A 13256-nucleotide genomic window follows, 5' to 3' on the forward strand; every position below is an offset into this window, starting at 1 on the left:
AAAAGAATCGGTCGATATTTTGTGATTTCGGGCCGGTACGGAATGCCTCCGTCTGTCATCAGCCTTAGCTACAAAGCATGGCATCACTCCATAGCATAGCATTAGGCACTATGAATGCCATGTTGAGACCAGTGTATTATCTGGCCTGCTAGAAAGAGGCAGGGTTTGTTTCCCCAACAGCTTGCCCTCCTTCCCCTTCACCGCCCCCTCTACTCTTCATAGAAGCACACCATATGCTAATTTTTATAGGAGGCGATTGCGCATCTATGCTCACAGCCTCAACTGTAAAAGGGTCAAGTTATGTTGTGCATCAACAAATTACCAAGCTCATGCAGTGAAAAGCCAGCACCCGTGATTTTTACATTCACTTGAGGGAGGTGCCAGTTTCAGCCTCCTGAAAGTAATATTCCCCTTTGACTTTTTACAGTTAGTTTCCAGCATCTTCTCGTCTGAGTTCCTGCCGGTTGCGTGGCCTCTGAATAAAGAGCGATAAGAAACAGCTGATAGGATACTCTCAGTTCCTCAAAAGGTTGCCACCACAAAGACAATACCAGTGTACTCTCGCGTCACCTGGGCAACGGCTACGACCAGTATATCTCTCGTACACAGAAGCACTGCAATCATTTCTTTTCATGTTCAATGAAACTGATTCACAAACAAAAATGACCTCCCGGCTGCCCCAGAGCAGCGTATTTGAGCAGTATATCTCTCCTACACAAATTTCTTTTCAAATTCAATGAAATTGATTCAAAAACAAAAACGATCTTTGGCATAAGTGGTGGCCCAAATTTCAGCAAAAATGTTCATGCTGATAACATTGTTTTAATTGAATTACAAAATTATTATCAAATCATTTGGAGGAAATTAAAAAGAAATTCTGTCAATGGACATTACGCCGGCCGGAGTGGCCGAGCGGTTCTAGGCGCTACAGTCTGGAACAGCGCGACCGCAGCGGTCGCAGGTTCGAATCCTGTCGTGGGCATGGATGTGTGTGATGTCCTTAGGTTAGTTAAGTTTAAGTAGTTCTAAGTTCAAGGGGACTGAGGACCTCAGGAGTTAATTCCCATAGTGCTCAGAGCCATGTGAACCACATTACACAGCGCTGTAATAGGAAGCTACTAGTACAGGGTGGGGCAGAATTGGCGCGCTGGAGCTCCGAGGAGGGGGCGAAACCCATTCGAGAGAGTGTGGAGTGTAAAGTTCGATTGTACACCTCCCTTGTTCGTCCCATGGTGTGGGGCAATGCTGCCCCCAACCACCTCCGCCGACTCCAAACCGTCCAGAATCGGGCTCTCCGGCGTGCCCTCCACCTCCCCTTCGACTTCCCAACCCAAGAGCTTCACAACCTGGACCAGGTGCCGCTCCTTCGCACCCGCATCCTCTCCGCAGCCAATTCCTTCTACCAACAAACACGTCACTCTCCTAATCCCTTAATCCCCTCCCTGGGTACCCGTGTTCACCGTCTAGCCACCACTCGATGGCCTGACCTCCTATTCCGCCACCTCATCTCATGTCAACTACTGTTCCTCACATCATCGATCATCCCCCAACATGTCATGTGTCACCCTCCCAAGCACGCCACCCCCCCTCCTCCCCTTCCACCCACTCTGTCCCCAATGTTGGCCTAATCACGACAACCCTTCCTCTTTCCACTTCTTCAGCTTTCACCCTCTGACTTCTTTCTCTTCCCCCCCCCCCCCCCTCCCAACCCATCACTTCAAGACTGTCTGCCACCACCATCAAGACGCCGCTATGAAGAAGAACTGGCCAGGATAATGGCCTTTCGATTTTACTCACTCTAACTATTCCTCCTTCTCTCCTTTATTCTATAATTTAATGTAATATCCCCGGCTAGTCAATTGGCCGTTCTTTTTCCGCCGCTCTTCTACTGTCCCTTCCTCTGTCCTGTCTTCTTTTTTAAAAAAAGGCCAGTCAATTGGGCCGTTTGCTTTCCCATTTCTTCAACTATCTCTCTGACTATTCTTTCTACTTAAAAAAAAAAAAAGGCCAGTCAATTGGGCCGTTCGTTTTCCCATTTCTTCAACTATCTCTCTGACTATTCTTTCTTCTTAAAAAAAAAAAAAAAGGCCAGTCAATTGGGCCGTTCGTTTTCCCATTTCTTCAACTATCTCTCTGACTATTCTTTCTTCTTAAAAAAAAAAAAAAATACAGCACAAAAGTCAAGCAACCACCAAACTGTCACGACATCCCACATCACCCACCAATCTTCATGTCAGAAGATGTTGCTCTAAAACTTCGTTAACAGCAGAGGGTTCAACCCTCAATATATGTGCGACCGTGGGTGTAAAGTTGTAGCTCCGCTTGGTTTAGTCAGCGTTGTGCAGTGGACGGAAGTGGAGCGCGCGTTCGTTGTCGACGCATACTTTTCTAAGATTAAGTGCAAAGAGAGGCGCGTATGACAATTTGGCACGCCTCTTCTGTAAATAGCTTATGAACGGTGATAGCGTGTATGCAACCAGTGAAATACTTTTTATCGTCACGACGAAGCAGTTAAAACATTGTCGTTCGTGGTGGTTTCTCGACTGTTTCTAGCTTACAAAAGAGAATTTGATGTCCGCACGATGTAGTTTGATGTCTCGTTTAGAGTACATCCGTATCAAAATTATCATAGTGAAGCTTACACACATCAGATCTCGTACGCTTTTTCCGGGAGCACAAAGGGGATACACCTTTGGAAATTCCCACTTCCTGAATTTTTGTAACAGATCATAGAGATAACAGGGAGCAAGTAGGAGACCTTGTCTCACTATAAAGTTAATGTTCGCCACGCAATACGCATTCTGTACCCATTTCAACATTGCAGCCCGTGGCCGTTTTCCTGTCTGGCGGTCCATTATTTAACGGGTAAATAATTTCAGACAAACAGATGATATGAAACAAAACCTGGGGTTCCGTGAACGGGAAGGTCACCATAAAACACTGACATGGTAAGACTTTCTGTTTGCGATCCGCTCAGTGTTCTGTCCGCAAATTTGCAGCTGCTGTTGAGTTGTCTGCTCGTTCTGTGAGGCGAATCCTTCACGAAGAACTAAAATTTCACCCCTGCAAACTGGCTGTGATGCAGGAATTTAATGCAAGTGAGAAAATGAGTGTGAGGCGTTTCTTGGTGTGTTTCACAACACTCTGGTCTTCTTAGTGGTGAGGCTCACTTACATCTATTGGGATTCGTAAACAATCAGAACATGCGCTATTGGAGGCGTGATAACCCAGACAACTTCATCAGCACTATGGCCGGTTGAAGTAAGTGGTCCATGGTTTTTTTGAGGAAAACGATTGAGCAGTTTCGGTGAGTTCTGACTGTTATGTCCACATGATGCAGTAGCTTTTCCTGCCACTCGACGAGATGGGTGTGGGAGATATATGATACCAGCGGCATAAATAGCGTGTGTCTATGACTATTTGGCGGCGACACCTCACAGGAAGCCTTGTCTTCTTGAGGGGTGATCTGCATTGCCCAGATTAGTCGCCTGATTTTGCCATATGGGAATAATTTTTAGGGAGCTGGAAAATGCTGTACGAAAATTCCAAGTTCCATTAACGAAATGTATTGAAAACAATGAAAGCATATGGGAAAGTCTGTAAACATAACTTTCAATTGTTGTACTTGATGCTGTTCAAACAAATAAATATGGAGTATGGTCACATACAGCCTGAAAAGTTTGTAAAGGTGTTGCAGCTTAGGTTGTGTTGAAAATAGTTGTTCAGAAAAAAATCGATACGTTGAGACGTTTCCGAGTTAATTAGCATTGAAGCTGGCCAATCTGGCTATTGGACGCGAAGATTCAAGCGGCCCGCTAGGTACTATTAGTGTAAATAGTTCTCGTAGCGTAGATGACAGCGCATGAGATAGCTCAGCCGTTTGGCCCGGGTTCGATCCTTACTGCCATCCAATGCCCAACTTTTGTATCGCTATCTTGTTCGGTGTTAGGGAACTTGAACACGTTTGGCGACACCGTCTCTGTCGGGCGGCATGAGATCGCATGCACAACAGCTTGGAAGGCTAACTTCAATACTATCTCGGAAACGGCGCAGTGTATCGAATTTCTTTTTCTTAACTATTATTTCTTAGCACAACCTACCCTGCAACACCCGTGAAAGCTGAAACATTTTCTGACCACCCTGGATATCTGCATTACTATTTTTAAATTGAATTTCTAAATAAGCAAGTAGCTCTGCCCAACCCAGTATCGTGTGGCATATGCAAGTACAGTGTGTGGTATGCGGCTCTTGTTACATATATGGATGTGGGAGACGTAGTACGCAATATGCCATGCCTTGCGTCGGACGGAGAGTTGATACATTCAGGGACGCTGTGGCTTCGAGGCATTTTTTCACGTGACGTGTGCTGTAGAGAGGAACATTACTGTCGGGTGTCACCTATGTAGGGATAAGATACTGATAACGTTTAAGATTTCACTTATTGCAATAAATTCTCGTGTGGTATGACGTTTCTTCTCCAAATTTAATAGCCTCTTGTGAATTGCGGCTATCATAAGATACATTCAAAATCCTGACTGTATGGTCCAAAACTCTTATTCTCCCAGTATGTAACTTAATTTTATTAGAATGGAGAATAAATAAGCCATCATCGTTAGACGCTTATGAATGTAATATTTTACGTATTTCTTATTCTTCTCACAATCAAGTAAGTTATTGGCACTACGTCTGTTGAAATCTAATACAGACTGGAGATCGTATATATATATATATATATATATATATATATATATATATATATATATATATATATATACATCTCTCAAAGATTTTGTAAAACATTACTGTAGCCAGTCAGCACTCCTATAGAACGAAACTACTCTCACTGAAGGGCTTCTGGGTCATACATGAAAAAGAGAGCATTAAACATTACAATATTGCAGAAGTGTTCTTATCTTTTCCTCACTATCAACACTATCGACATAAAATAAGTAAAATAGAGTACCTGCAGTGGTCACAGGTTCCTTTCACTGTCGTAACACATCACATGTACACTGTCATATTCTGTAAACAAATATAGCGTCTGGTAACTATTGGGTGCAAGGATAGTAATTTAGCAACAAATGACCACAGCACGGTTACATGACTTTACAATATGCTGTCAACAACAGTCAGAATCCAGATCCCATATTTACAATCCTTGCACCCAATAGTTACCAGACGCCATATTTGTTTAAAAAATGTACATGTGATGTATTACGACAGTGCTGTGGCCGAGCGGTTCTAGGCGATTCAGTCTGGAACTGCGCGACAGCTAAAGTCGCAGGTTCGAATCCTGCCTCGGGCATGGATGTGTGTGATGTCCTTAGGTTAGTTAGGTTTAAGTAGTTCTAAGTTCTAGGGGACTGATGACCTCTGATGTTAACTCCCATAGTGCTCAGAGCCATTTGAACCATTTGATATTGATTTAGCTGCCTCTGTAGCTGTCGTTTTACGCAAACAACAATGTTATACCTAGCCTTTATAAACCACACGTGAGATTTTCATATTCTCTCCCTCGCTACGCGCAAACTATTAGTCCTACAGAAAAGGTCTGCAGGACCTCTTTTTAGGAAATTTAATGTAGTTAAATTTTGTTCTGGAATAAGTTTTCGATGGAGAACGTATAAAAGTGATCTTCAAAGCATCTCCACCCCCACACACATCCCTCACCAGTCAGCATTTCTAATATGTTCGTCGTGACGCTCTCTCATACCACCGTACAAAAATTTCCGACTACACGAACTATTTCCGATATTCCATCTTATTGATTTCTATTGACTGGGTTATTACGCCACCAGCATAGTGGGATTCTTCGTTAACATTATTAATTTAAACTCATCCGTGAGGATAATAAACGAAAAACGATTGTTGTAAACATTTTGATAAAACTAATCGCGTTGACAGTTCGATCCACACTTAAGCCTTACAAGCACAGTAGTTTCGTAGTCAGAAGGCCTGAGAATACAACCATGTTTATTTTATGCTTTTAAATGTTAGGTAAAATTTACACAAACCTCCATTTTACAGTTTGTAATTGCTCGACTAAGGTAGTAGCGTAACAGTCAATGAAGACCAAAAAAAAGTCGTATGTGTGAAATAATATGCGCAATCGGAAATATTTGTACAGTGGTAAGACGGAGTGCTATGAGCAACATACTAGAAATCCTGGCCGGTGGAAGCAGAGTATGGGAGGGGGAGCGTTTGAAGGTCACTTTCGTATATTTTTCTTGAATAACTCGACAACTACAGCCTCCAGCGAAAACCTACCTTAGTACAAAATTTAACTACATTAAATCCTTTCATCAAGCATTGTGGAGAATGTTTGCCAGTTTGCCTTCTTGAAACTGTACCTTCGAACTTCAGAGTCAATTCATGGCCTTCCAGAACCAGCCACCTTGCAGGGTGGATGATCCGGACCGAAAGCCTCCCACCAGGTCACGAAGAAAGCTGGTCAATATGGAAGACCCTCAACAGGCTGCGTTCTGGAGTTGGAAGAACGAAGACCAACTTGAAAAAGTGGGGATTTGCATGCGACTCCACAGCATATGAATGTGGTGAAGAACAGACAATGAGCCATCTTCTTGTCTGCAGCCTATGCCCAATGTCATGCTCGCCACAGAGTGTCATCGATGCCACCAAGGAAGCGTGCGAAGTTGCTGCATACTGGTCAGGCCGCATTTAATTGTATTTGTAATGCTTATAGTATCATGTTTTAGAACATTTTGTGTAACTTGTAAGCTATAGTGTGTGTTTCTGACATGATTAAATAAATAAACTACCAGGTGATCAAAAAGTCAGTATAAATTTGTAAACTGAATAAATCACGGAATAGTGTAGATAGAGGGGTACAAATTGACACACATGCTTGGAATGACATGGGGTTTTATTAGAACCACAAAAATACAAAAGTTCAAAATATGTCGGACAGATGGCGCTTCATCTGATCAGAACAGCAATAATTAGCATAACAAAGTAAGATAAAACAAAGATGATGTTCTTTACAGGAAATGCTCAATATGTCCACCATCATTCCTCAACAATAGCTGTAGTCGAGGAATAATATTGTGAACAGCAATGTAAAGCATGTCCGGAGTTATGGAGGCATTGGGGTCGGATGTTGTCTTTCAACATCCCTAGAGATGTCGGTCGATCACGATACACTTGCGACTTCAGGTAACTCAAAAGCCAATAATCGCACGGACTGAGGGGTGGGGACCTGGGAGGCCAAGCGTGACGAAAGTGGCGGCTGAGCACACGATCATCACCAAACGACGCGCGCAAGAGATCTTTCACGCGTCTAGCAATATGTGGTGGAGCGCCATCCTGCATAAACATCGTACGGTCCAGCAAGTGTTTATCAGCCAGGCTGGGGATGATGCGATTCTGTAACATATCGGCGTACCTCTCACCCGTCACGGTAGCAGTTACTGACGTTTTTTTGTCCAGCGCCATCTGTCGGACATTTTGTGAACTTTTTTCTTTTCTAATCAAACCTCATGTCATTCCAAGCATGTGTGTCAATTTTTCCGTCATTTATTAAGTTTTCAAATTTATACAGACTTTTTGATCACCCTGTACATTAAATTTCCTACATCTACATCTACATGACTACTCTGCAATTCACATTTAAGTGCTTGGCAGAGGGTTCATCGAACCACAATCATACTATCTCTCTACTATTCCACTCCCGAACAGCGAGCGGGAAAAACGAATACCTAAACCTTTCTGTTCGAGCTCTGATTTCTCTTATTTTATTTTGATGATCATTCCTACCTATGTAGGTTGGGCTCAACAAAATATTTTCGCATTCGGAAGAGAAAGTTGGTGACTGAAATTTCGTAAAAAGGTCTCGCCGCGACGAAAAACGTCTATGCTGTAATGACTTCCATCCCAACTCGTGTATCATATCTGCCACACTCTCTCCCCTATAACGCGATAATACAAAACGAGCTGCCCTTTTTTGCACCCTTTCGATGTCCTCCGTCAATCCCACCTGGTAAGGATCCCACGCCGTGCAGCAATATTCTAACAGAGGACGAACGAGTGTAGTGTAAGCTGTCTCTTTAGTGGACTTGTTGCATCTTCTAAGTGTCCTGCCAATGAAACGCAACCTTTGGCTCGCCTTCCCGATAATATTATCTATGTGGTCCTTCCAACTGAAGTTGTTCGTAATTTTAACACCCAGGTACTTAGTTGAATTGACAGCCTTGAGAATTGTACTATTTATCGAGTAATCGAATTCCAACGGATTTCTTTTGGAACTCATGTGGATCATCTCACACTTTTCGTTATTTAGCGTCAACTGCCACCTGACACACCATACAGCAATCTTTTCTAAATCGCTTTGCAGCTGATACCTACAAGAAGGTCCTGCTCGTTTTTTTCTTTAGGTTAATAGTTTGCGCGTAGCGAACACAAAAATATGAAAATCTCGCTTGTGGTTTATGAAGACCAGCTATAACATTGTGGGTTGCATAAAACGACAGCGTATAAACACAAGCTCAGTTTATTTGTTTACTTCCGTAAGAGAACTGGGCAGGAAACGCTGTGGAGGTATAGTCTGTAAACTAAAAGCGAGCAGCGATTGAGGTGGGAGAGATTTTTCTTTCCCAGAAGAATTGTACAGTACCTATAGATGACCACTAAAAAATGATTGCCCCTCGAAGAGTGTGCAGAAATTTACGTAGAGCCTGTTGATATGCTTTCCCTGTGTCAGCATTATAACTTACTATAACTCCACTTAGGAACTCGTATCCGTATGCAGTGTAGAGTTAAAACACTTTGTGGAAAATAAACACCTCCCCCGACCAAAGGAGAGTTTGCACACAACGTTGTCGGTGACATAAGATTAGTTGCAGAAGGGTAGATATAAATTTGTGAAATACCCTTTAGTGCCTTTTTGTGACATTGGGGAGAAGAGTGAATGCGGCTCGCCTGCTCGTTCTTCAGTTCGTAGACGTACAAAGGAGGGAAGTCCGTGACCATAGTTGGGCGACCTGCCCTCCCTCCACTCCACTCCACTCCAAACACCCTTCCCGAATCCAGCCAGTCACGTCCCTAGAACTCAGATCACCCGCTAATAGGTCCTACAGTGATTGACGCACTTCATTTAATAATAAACATCAATTTTATACTACTTATATAGCGTTTTTAATAATGTCAGACTTTTCCATCCCTTATAATGCATGAACTGCTGGGTGGTTATAATTAAGGTGCAGCTACTCAAGAAGGTCCTGTGCGGGCTGTAATTATCGTATGGCAGTGAAACTTGGTAGTGATTCTGAGGAATCGGTTTCCGCTGAAAAATAAAAATATTTCCAATTTTGACCACCAAGTGTAAATCTGGTATTGCGAATGTAAGAAAGGCATATACAAATGTTTCCATATGGAATGGATTAGGAACAGGGCATTCGGAGAAGAGGTCAAACAAGTGAGAAAGCCGTAGTGTTGATCTCATTATTAACAGCCGTTTACACAATTTGTTCATCACGAGCAATGTAGACGTCGACAAAATTCTGTACAGCGCAGGATTTGCATATAGTGGCCAAAATTGGAAGTAATTTGTTTCCAGCGTAAACCGTTTCCACATTAATGCTTTTTAGCATCTACCAAGTTTCGCTGCCATGCGATAATTACAGTCCACAATAGACCTCAGTGAATAACTGCGTTTTAATTACAAATAACCGGCATTAGTATTAGAGAAAAAATGAATAGGACCTTTTTTGTAGGAAACGTAATGTAGTTTAATTTTTTACTAGGAAACATTTTCGCTATAAGCCGTGGTTTTCGAGATATTTAAGTAAACATAAAAAGGTCAGCGTCAAACGCGCACCCGCATTCCCCCCTGCCCCACACAAACACCCTTACGCCCTGCGGTCAGGATTTTTAGTATGTTCAAATGGCTCTGAGCACTATGCGACTTAAATTCTGAGGTCATCAGTCGCCTAGAACTTAAAACTACTTAAACCTAACTAACCTAAGGACATCACACACATCCATGCCCAGGGTAGGATTCGAACCTGCGACCTTAGCGGTAGCGCGGTTCCAGACTGTAGCGCCTGGAACCGCTCTGCCACTCCTGCCGGCTTTTTAGCAAGTTGTTCATGACACACCCGCCTCCCGCCCTACAACTGTACAAAAATTTGAGACTATATGCATTTTTTTCTTCCACTCGACCTTTTTGGTCTTCGTTGACAAAGCTAAAGCGACAAATACAGAAGGTGTCAGCTCGAATGGACCGCGTGTGTGTGTGGATGGCGCATCGCCAACATGCGCGGCTGAGAGAGCTGCTATGTCGAAACCCGTTCCGCTTCGGAGCATCTGATGCACGTACCATTCACCGACCTCGGATGCTCTCCTTCGCTATCAGCCTTTCACTGCGCTCTGCGTTCAAGGTGCTCCAGATCATTAGAGTCAAAATTATGAAGATAGAACTGGGCTGATTCAACTTTCCTACACAGTATATCCTGTGCAGCTCTTTTTATCTCTAGATAACTACTGCATATTACATCCATTTGAACCCTCTACAATTTTACCCCATCTCCCTATACTTACTTCTATTACTGCAGATTCAACTTTCCAACATAGTATATCCTGTGCAGCTATCTCTAGATAACTACTGCGTCCTACACCCATTTTAACCCTCTACAATTTTACTCCACCTCCCTATACTTCCTTCTACTACCGCAGTGACCACTTCTTCATGTGTCCCACCAACCGATCTCTTTTTTTAATCAAGTTTTATCACAGATTTCTTTTTTTTCTCTATTTTATTTCAGTACCTCTTCATTAGTCATTAGATCTACCCAACAATCCTCAGCATTCTTATGTAAAGCCACATTTCCTAAGACTCAATTCTCTTCTTGTTTGAACTGGTTGTTGTCCGCGTTTCAGTTGTGTACAAGGATACATTCCATACAATCATCTCCAGAATAGACTCCAGATTATTTAAATTTATATTGCATGTTAACAAAATTTCTCCTTCAACAAATGCTTTTGTTGCTTGTATTTTGTGTCCTCTCTAGTTCGGCCATCGTTACTTATTTTGCTGCTCAAATAGAAAAAAACTCATTTACTACTTTCGCTGTCTCATTTGCTAATCTAAAGCCGCTTTTAAAAAGGCATGAATCAGTACATGTGCACTTGCGTAAGTCAGCTTACATGAGGAAACACCCTACTTATACACTGTTGTGACAACTTATGCGTAAGTTATGAAAGTTAAAAGGATTTCCCACATGATTTCACTTCACTCACCATCGCCTACGAGCAACTCTGCTCTCTACCTGCTCTGATTCGAAGCACAGATCAAGGATCGTTTGTTGATGTATGTGACTATTTAGCGTCATGACAAAATAATTAATCTGCCACGAGTAATGAGTATGATGGGCAAACATCTATTAGGCGCACTACGATTGTAGTGGCGTGGGAATGTGGGTCTCATTAGGAGCGTGCAAGGGATAAGTCCCTGCAGTGGCACTATCCTCTGTGCCCTCGGTGGCTCAGATGGATGCAGCGTCTGCCATGTAAGCATGAGATCCCAGGTTAGAGTCCCAGTCGGGGGACACATTTTTAACATGTCCCCAATGAAGTATATCAACGCCTGTTTGCAGCTAGGGTGTCCATTTTATTATCATTTCATACGTTGTAAAGTACCAAAATGCCTTTAAACAATGCGGTAGGAATATAACTGTAGCACCCAGCAATTCATTACAACCACTTATTTGTAACAAAGTAACGCAAAAATCGTTTGAAGTGACGAAACGGATTAATAAGTGTAACTGAGAATATTAACTTGCTGAAGTTCATGTTACTGCAGATCAGTCTATATTGAAAAGTATTTTTTTTTATTTCAGTATAATGATAATATTTTTTGCGTTAGTTATTGAGTGTAAATATTACGGTGAAATGGAAATTTATTTATAGTTTTAGAGATTCAAAACTACTCTTGACTCTAAAGTGCTATGTACATACAACAATGTTCGAATTGGCGCTGTCATTAGGTTCAAATGGTTCAAATGGCTCTAAGCACTATGGGACTTAACATCTGAGGTCAGCAGTCTCCTAGGCTTAGAACTACGTCAACCTAACTCACCTAAGGACATCACACACATCCATGCCCGAGGCAGGACTCGAACCTGCGACCGTAGCAGTCACACGGTTCCGGACTGAAGCGCCTTGAACCGCTCGGCCACCGCGGCCGGCTGTCATTAGGTAATGATTGTTCTACACAGTGGTAGAAAGTAACAAAATCAACTACTATACCAATAAAGCAAATGTATATTTACAGCACCTATCACCTATCAGAACAGCGACTAACTCTAAAAATAAAAACAAAGATGTGCTGTTGATATCTTACCTTCCAATGTATCCTCAGTGTATTATATCTAGCACAAATCTTACTTGCCAGTGTACTGTAGATGATACAAAAATTTAAAATATTGCTCTTTGGAAATTAACTTGTAATTTAATGCAAGCTGGCATGGCATCTCCCATTCGCGGTCGTATGTAAAGTACACCGGCGGCAGGACACAATCAATATCTTCCCAGTGCGACAATTATAGTGTTGTTATTGATGGCAGTCACACTAAAGCAGAGTTAGTAAACATAGCTTTTCGAAATTCCTTCACAAAAGAGGATGAAGTAAATATTCCAGATTTTGAATCAAAAACAACTGCCAACGCCAGTAACTTAGAAGTAGATATCTTCGGTGTAGCGAGGTAGCTTAAAAAGCTTAGTAAAAGAAAGGCCTCCAGTCGAGATTGTATACCAGTCAGGTTCCTCTCAGAGTATGCCGATACAATAGCTGCTTACTTGGCAACCATAGAAAAATCCGTACCGTATCCAAAGACTGGAAGGATGCACAAGTCACGCCAATATCCAGGGAAGAAAACAGGAGTAATACGCTGAATTACAGACACATGTCACTAACGCCGGTCTGCAGTGGGATTTTGGAACACATGCTGTGCTCGAACATTATGAATTATCTTGAAGAAAACGCTTTATTGGCAAATAGACAACACGGATTCAGAACATATCGTTCTTGTGGAACACAAGTAGCTCTTTATTCTCACGAAGTATTGAGTGCTATCGACAGGGGTCGTCGAATTGATTCCATGTTGTTATATTTTCAGAAAACTTTAGACACTGCTCCTCATATGCGACATGCAATCAAATTGCGTGCCTATGATGTATCGCCTCAGTTGTGTGACTGGTTTCATGATTTTCTGTTATCGAGCACAGCAGACGTAAAACCCGGA

The sequence above is a fragment of the Schistocerca gregaria genome, chromosome 7, assembly GCF_023897955.1.
Source record: "Schistocerca gregaria isolate iqSchGreg1 chromosome 7, iqSchGreg1.2, whole genome shotgun sequence".
NCBI classification, from domain to species: domain Eukaryota; kingdom Metazoa; phylum Arthropoda; class Insecta; order Orthoptera; family Acrididae; genus Schistocerca; species Schistocerca gregaria.